Source organism: Sceloporus occidentalis, unplaced genomic scaffold (assembly GCF_023333645.1).
Source record: "Sceloporus occidentalis isolate IW3139 unplaced genomic scaffold, rSceOcc1.0.p SCAF_17, whole genome shotgun sequence".
NCBI classification, from domain to species: Eukaryota; Metazoa; Chordata; class Lepidosauria; order Squamata; family Phrynosomatidae; genus Sceloporus; species Sceloporus occidentalis.
This window is the reverse complement of record NW_028316997.1, coordinates 16,109,660-16,117,820: the sequence shown is the minus strand read 5'-3', so window position 1 is coordinate 16,117,820 and position 8,161 is coordinate 16,109,660.

Sequence of the window (8,161 nt, the reverse complement as noted above, 5' to 3'; positions counted from 1 at the left end):
ACAGAATAACAAAAAACCCAGCTTTGCAGGTATAGATCAATTGGAATTCACATAAAAACACGGCATTAAAGGTATATTTAAAACCCCCTAAAGTACAGGCATAGATCACAGGTTGCACACCCCAAAGCCAGCCCTGGCGTCCACACTGCCCACATAGAACCTGACCAGCACCCAGATAACACACATAAGATTTGCCATCTTTGTCCCCAAATAGCCCAGCACAAGTCAACCTTGTTCCCAAACAGTCCGGCCTGTGCCATCTTTGTCCCATATGCACCCTGCCTGTGCCATCTTGGTCCCCAAGGCTCAAACCTCCTGCTAGTGCCATCTTTGCCCTTCCACAATTATACATCAAACATTTTTACAGTCACTCACTAATTCACACTTTAATTCAGACAATTCAGACAACTCATCCACACATAAACTCATGCTCTCTCTCATTCATACAACTCATCCACACATTAACTCATGTTCTCCCTCATTCAAACAACTCATGCTCTCCCTCATTCAGACAACTCATCCCCATATTAACTCATGCTCTCCCTCATTCAGACAATTCATCCACATATTACCTCATGCTCTCCCTCATTCAGACAACTCATCCCCATATTAACTCATGCTCTCCCTCATTCAGACAACTCATGCTCTCCCTCATTCAGACAATACATTCACATATTAACTCATGTTCTTCCTCATTCACTCAATGCATCCACACATTAATTCACTCTTTACTTATATCTACCCCCTCTCCTTCCTTTATCACTTTCTAACCCCTCTCCCTCCCTTATCACTTTCTAACCCCTCTCTCTCCCTTATCACTAGACACCCCTCTCTCCCCTCCGCATAAAAAAAAAAAGACAGCATTTGAAAGCCGCTCACTGGCTCCCCCCTTTCAAATGGCGCCTATGGCACGAGCCATAGGTGCCATACCCTAGATACGCCTCTGGTACAAGGTGTAAGTCAGTCTGAGTGGCTTAAGAGGGTGAGCTGTTGGTTGTAAAACATATCTGGCTAGGTTAACCCTTCCAATGCGAAACCCCTGTGGTAGCCCAACAGAGGCTCTGTATGACAGCGCTAAAAGCGCTTTGAGTCCTACTGGGGAAAAAGGCTCCATATAAGTACTAGTGAAATATAATGTATAGTTCGTACCTAATGATAAGTAGTCAGTTAGAAAGCCCTCTGGTACTCCCACCCTATTTTTTCTCTTTCTTCTTACAAATATTGTGTATTAATAAACAGATTTCCTATACTAGTATATATGCCAGTGTATGGATTGGGGTGTGCAGGCATACATTAGCCCTGCTATTCACATTCATCATGTACAGCATGAGTTGAACAAATGTTATGCTAAAATTGTTTAAAAAGCTGAAAAATAAACTGTTCTAGAAGAGTAGTGAAAAGTCATGGAAGTGAACATAAGGGGGGAAGCCAACTTTTCTATCACACAGACGTCACCAGTATGCTAACATTTGACAGCTAACCTAGTGTTTGATGCAAACCAAAGAACTCACCTGGCACCTTCCATATTAGTTGGTGGGGCTGACCTTGTGTGACATGATACTGCTGCGCAGCCGCCTCTACTGGTAACCCAGCCCTCGAAGGAAGCTTCTGGTCTCTAAGCAATGCAGAGCCTGCCCTTTGATCAGACTGCTTCTATAAAGAAAATATGTGCCAGCAGTGCAACATTATTCAGCAGGCTCTATACAGTGCCTACTTCACTCTTAAATTGCAGGATATCTCTGCTACCCCAGTTTTAAGACCAAGCAGCAGCTGGGGTAGCAGAGATAAATGTTAATGTATGCTATTTTAAGGCTATATTTAGGGTAAATCAAATTTTATTGTTTTTCAAACAGTCGAGGGAGGGATACAGAAAGTAAAAAAGGGGGGGGGGGGACACAGGTAGCATCACAGTAGGTTACAGGAGTGGTACCCAGCATGCCGTCACAGAACAAAAGACGGGCCACGATGAAATGCAAGAGCAATATCACACAGAATGACATATGTAAAACTAACAAAACAAGGGACCAGGCACATGTCCCTCAAAAAGAGGGTACAGCATGAATGAACCCAAAAGCACACAGGCGAACGTTAACACAGGTTCCAGAACAGCAGAGCAGGTGGACACCATGTAGTAGTGTAACGTGTGTGAGGCAGATGGGCGAAAGTAGGAAAATGAAGGCAGCATCCGCAGGGTCGTGGAAACAAAACAAGCGGACCATGAGACAAGGTCCAGGACCAGCTGGTCAAGCGCGTGAGAAAGAAGGAACCCAGTAGCACATAGGAAAGGACTCAGAAGAGGAGAGCAATGGTCGTGGCACCACGAGACCGGGAAACCTGATCACGGAGCAACAGTGACACAGAGGGGAGGGGTAGGAAGGATAAGGAGTGGGAAGGAGGGGAAAAAAAAAAAAAAAATAAAATAAAAAAAGGGAGGGGGTTAGGAAAAGGGGAGAGAAAGAAAGAGGAAAGAAAAGGAGGGGGAATCCAGGAGAAGTGGCGAGACAGCAAACGTAGCGGATTCAGGTAAGCAGAGAGCGAACCAGGGGGCCAGACATAAAGTCCAGCCAATAGAACCACATTTTCTGATACCTCTCAGCAGCCCCCGTGGCCAAAAGGGACAACTCCTCCAACACCCGTATCTGTTCCACCCGAAGGATCCACTCCTTGGTAGTAGGGGGAGCAGGATCACCCCAGTGCAGGGGGACCAACGCCTTAGCAGCCGTGAGGAGGTGACGGACAACCGACTTCCGGAACCAGGACGCCGAGTACGGAATGTGATGGAGAAGAAAAAATTCAGGCGTAAATGGGATTTCTCTATCAGTAAAATGAGCCAGCTGGCGATGAATAGATTCCCAGAAAGGAACGATGCGGGGACAGTGCCACCACAAGTGCAGAAGAGAGCCCGGGGCAGCATCACACCTCCAGCACTTGTTCGGAATGTCAGGATGATATCTGGACGTGACAGAGGGGGGCCGGTACCAACGGGCAAGCAATTTATAAGCCATCTCTTGATCCCTGTTACTCCTGGAGCAGTGGCGGGTAAGGTCACAGATTTTCCCCCATTGCTCAGAAGAGAGAACAATCTGAAGCTCAGACTCCCACCGCCCCATAAACGGGGGGTGGTCAGGGTAGGAGGCCTCAAGGAGCAGGCCATAGAGACGCGAGATACCGTGGGCAGGAAGTGAGGGCGCAGCGCAAAGGTCCTCAAACCGCGTGAGGGCACGCAACACATTGTGCTGAGGAGTCAAGGAGCGAAAGAAGCTGTGCAGCTGTGCATAGTGGAAGACATCAGTGAAAGAGGGAGGCGAGCGGGTAGCAAGCTGACCCAACGGCTTAAGACCCCCTGCAGTCACAAAATAGCGCATGTCAGACCTCCGCGCAGGAGGAGACGAGGGGAAGAGGGTGGCACCCACCCCAGGTGGAAAATCAGGATTATCCCGAACAGGAGTCAATGGGGAGGGGATAGAAGACAGCCGGGACTTCCATAGAATGGAAAGCCACTCCTTCCAGGTAGCATGAATAAAAGGGTGGGGCAGCGCCGCACAACGAGCCGTCGGAATGGAAAGCCAGGGCAGAACCCTCGCAGGAAAACCCAGCAGGGTAGACTCAACCTCAACCCATTGCTTATGGCCCGGGAGGTGATACCACTCCAACACTCGGAGCAGGTGGCAGGCCCTATAATAAGAGCGCGGACAAGGCAAGGCCAGCCCACCCAGGGGCTTAGGCAAAATCAGAGTAGTGAAGCGGATCCGGGGGGTCCGCGAGTTCCACACAAACCGCATGAAAGCCGTTCGGAGGGAAGCGAAGAAGGAAGACGGGATAGCAATAGGGAGGGTCTGAAAGAGATATAAAACACGGGGCATGACATTCATTTTAATCGTATTTATCCTGCCAACCCAGGAGATTGTTAGCCGCTTCCACGACCGGAGATCAGCTTGAATAACAGTCAGCAGAGGCACGAAGTTATACGAAAAGAGCTGGGTGAAGTCGGGAGATAGCCACACACCCAGGTATTTAAGCTTGGGGCAGCACCAAGAGAAGGGAAACGAGGATTTCAGAGGAGAAGCAACAGCAGGGGGCAAATTTATGTTGAGGATCTCTGATTTGGAGGCATTGATTTTGAAGTTGGTAAGCTTACCATAGACCGAAAATTCCCGGAGAAGATTGGGGAGGGTGATGGTGGGCCGGGTGACAACAAACAAAAGGTCGTCAGCGTAGCCAAGAACCTTATGATGAGTCCTCCCAACCTGAAGCCCGCTGATATCCGGGTTCATCCTGACGGCCTGAAGGAACGGCTCCAGAGCAAGCACGAAGAGAAGCGGGGAAAGCGGGCATCCCTGTCGAGTCCCATTCCGGATATAGAAGGGATCGGAGAGGGAACCATTGACACGGACACGAGCCGAAGGAGTGGTATACAAAGACCCTATCCAGGCGAGCAGGCCAGGGCCAAAACCCATATGGGACAGGGTGGACAGCAAGAAGGACCAGTCCACCCTATCGAAGGCCTTTTCCGCGTCGGTGGATAACAGCAGAGTCGGAGCGGAGGTATGCTTTGCATAGTGCATAAGGCTCAAGGCCCTGATAGTGCTGTCTCGAGCCTCCCGGCCAGGCACGAAGCCAGTTTGGTCAGGATGGACCAAAAAAGACATTAAAGGCTTCAACCGATTGGCCAGAATCTTCGCGAAAAGCTTCAGGTCCACATTCAGCAAAGAAATGGGACGATAGCTGCCACACAGCTCAGGATCCTTACCCTCCTTGGGCACCAGGGCTATCGAAGCCGCCAGAGTGTGTTCGTGGATGCGACCACCATCCAAGATGGAGTTGAAAGCCTCTACAAAGTGGGGACCCAAAAGCTCACGGAACACCGAGTCGTATCTCAAGGAGAGCCCATCAGGGCCGGGACATTTCCCAGACTTAGAGGATTTAAGGGCCAGGACAACCTCCGGTAAAGAGATCGGAGCGTCAAGAAGGGCAGCCTCGTCAACTGTCAATTTCCTACCGATCGTCCTATCTAGATATGAATGAAGGTCTGGCGAGACCCCCAGCGGGGGCTGGGAGGGCGCAGCAGATCGGAGGCTGTACAACCCCTCATAGTAATCCCGAAAGCAGTTGGTGATATCCGAGGGCAGAGAGCGGGAGAGGCCATCAGGAGAGCGGAGTTTGGAGACATACGTGGATCTCCGACCCACACGAAGCGCACGGGCCAAGTATTTACCCGTCTTATTGGCATGTTCATAGAACAAGGCCCTGGATTTCAGAAAGGAGCGCTGCATGTTAGAGTTGAGAAGAGTGGCCAGGTCGCTGCGCAGGGATAAAAGGAGCTGAAGATCAACACTAGACAGAGAGGATTTGTGTGCCTGTTCAGCCAGAGCTATTTGCTGGTAGAGTCCCTCTACCCGCTCCGTCTCGCAGCGCCTTCGCAGAGAGCAGGCACTAATGAAGTGTCCCCTGACCACACATTTGTGAGCCTCCCAGACAGTCAGCCTGGGGGTCTCGGGGGTCAGGTTGTCCTTAAAGAAATTTTCAAGGACCTGAGAAGTGTCAGCGCAAAACGCCGCATCAGAGAGAATGGACTCGTTAAGGCGCCAGGAACGCATGGAGGGACGGGTCAGAGGAGAAGCTAAGGAGATGGAGAGGGGAGCGTGATCGGACCAAGTAGAGATCCCGATAGTGGACCGGCGCAAAAGTGGTGCGAAGTGACAGGGGAGGAAAAAGTAATCAATACGGGAGTAGGAGCGATGGGGCGTGGAGAAAAAGGTATAATCACGGTCGGCAGGGTGGAGAGCCCTCCAACAGTCAACCAGTTTGCGATCTGTGAGAAGAGAGGCAATTCTCTTCGTGACATGACGAGGAGTCCTCGTGCAGCCCGTGGAGGTGTCAAAGGCAGGGTGCAAAGCCACATTAAAGTCTCCCCCAAGGATCAGCAACCCCTCCTGAAAGCCATCAAGCTCACGAAGAACGGCACGCAGGGCGAGATGTTGCCCCCGATTAGGCAGATAAACGTTGGCAAAGGTGTAGACCTGTTGCAAAATCGTGCCTTTCACGAACAAGAACCGCCCCTCCGGATCCACCCGAGAATCCAGTTCCTGGAAAGGAATCCGACTGGAAAAAAGCATCGCCACCCCTTTAGTTTTAGCGAGAGGGTTGTTACTCAGATACACGGTAGGAAAGAGCCGGTTGTGAAGCCTGGGAGCCTTAGGCCCAAAAAAGTGAGTTTCCTGCACAAACGCGATATCAGCTCGTTGCTTTTTGAGCTCCCGAAAAAGGGTGGAACGTTTCTCAGGAGTGTTCAGACCACGGGCGTTAATAGAGAGAAGAGTCAGCTCGCCAGGCGCCGGAGTCGACATAGCGGAAAGAGGAGCAAAGCAAGAAAAAGAAGAGAGGAAGTACGAAAAGAAGAGAGAGAGAGAGAAGGAGGGAAAGAAAAAAAAAAAAAATAAATAAATAAATAAATAAATAAATAAGGGGGGGGAGAGGAGGAGGGGCTAAAAGAAGGGAGAGGGAGAAGAATGAGGACAAGGCCCGTAGGGAGAGGAAGGGAACAGCAACGAGGGGGAAAGGGAGAGGAAAGGGACAAAGTAGACACAAACTACGCCTGCCAGGGACCACTGCCTGGCAACCAATGGCGTCACTGTGTAGGGGAAGGGTCTACCACAACCGATTGGGTAGAGCCGCAATCAAGGACAAACAAGAACCGTAAGAAGAAACAGTCAAGCGCGAGCCGCCGCTCGCAGTGCAAAAGAACACAGAGTGAGAAAAAATCAAAATAGGAGAGCAGCAACAGTGAAAGGGCGCTCCAACAAAAGACGACCAAACATCACAAAAGTGAGAAAGGCGAAAAGAAAGAGAAAAAAAAAAAAAAAAAAAAAAAAAGGGGGGGCTGTGTGAAGTTGTGTGGAATGGTGCACAGGCGTGTCCACGCTGCTACAAGTAAGAAGGCAAAACCCCATTTAGAGGAATAAACCATGCGTCTGTTGTGATACACACACCGTTAGATAGGAGAAACACAATATACCATAGAATACAAACGGATAACTGCAAACAGACGGGTGTGAAGTAGCACAGAATGGTGCACAAGGGTGTCCACGCTGTTACAAGTAGGAAGGGAAAACCCCATATATAGGAATAAACCATGCGTCCGTTGTGATACACACATCGGTAGATAGCAGAAGCACAATATACTAGAGAACACCAACGGACATCGGCAAACAGACGAGTGTGAAGTAAGTGGTAATGGTGCACAAGTGAGTCCATGCTGTTACAGGTAGGAAGGCAAAACCCCCAGAGATAGAAATAAACCATGCGCCCGCCGTGATACACACATCGGTAGATAGTAGAAGCGCAATACACCAGAGAGTACAAACAGATACCGGCAAACAGACGAGGTGTGAAGTAGTGTGTAACAGTGCACAAGCGTATCCACACTGGCACAAATAGGAAGGCAAAACCCCCCATAAATAGGAAGAAACCATGCGCCAGTTGCGATACACACACCGTTAGATAATAGAAGCACAGTATACCAGAGAATACAAACGGATATCGGCAAACAGACGGGTGTGAAGTAGTGAGGAATGATACACAAGCGTGTCCACGCTGGTACAAGTAAGAAGGTAAAACCCCATATACAGGAATAAACCATGCATCCGTTGTGATACACACAGCAGTAGATAGTAGAAGCACAATATACAATAGAATACAAACGGATAGCGGCAAACAGACGGGTGTGAAGTAGCGTGTAAGAGTGCAGAAGTGCGGCCATGCCGCTACCGCCGATAAAACCAAACCCATACGTAGGAAGAAACCATGCGTCCGTAGGATGAGACAGACGCGGAGAAGTACAACAGCCCATGGGTGAAATACAATCAAACAGGAGGTGTAATGTGCTGAAGAGACCGCAGAGCCCCGAGTACCTCCAACCAAGACAGCATACACAAAACCAGGCAACACAAATAAAAGAAGAGAAAAAAAAAAAAAAAAAAAAAAAAAAAACCCCAAGAACACAACAATACAATAAGGCCATATAACGAACAGCGACACCCATATGTGAAGAGACATAGTAATGTGACGAATGCGGAAAAGTGTGGTGGTGTATCAGTGAACGTGGGTCGCTATAAAACAAAAAAAAATTAAATAAAAATAAATAAATAAATAAATAAATAAT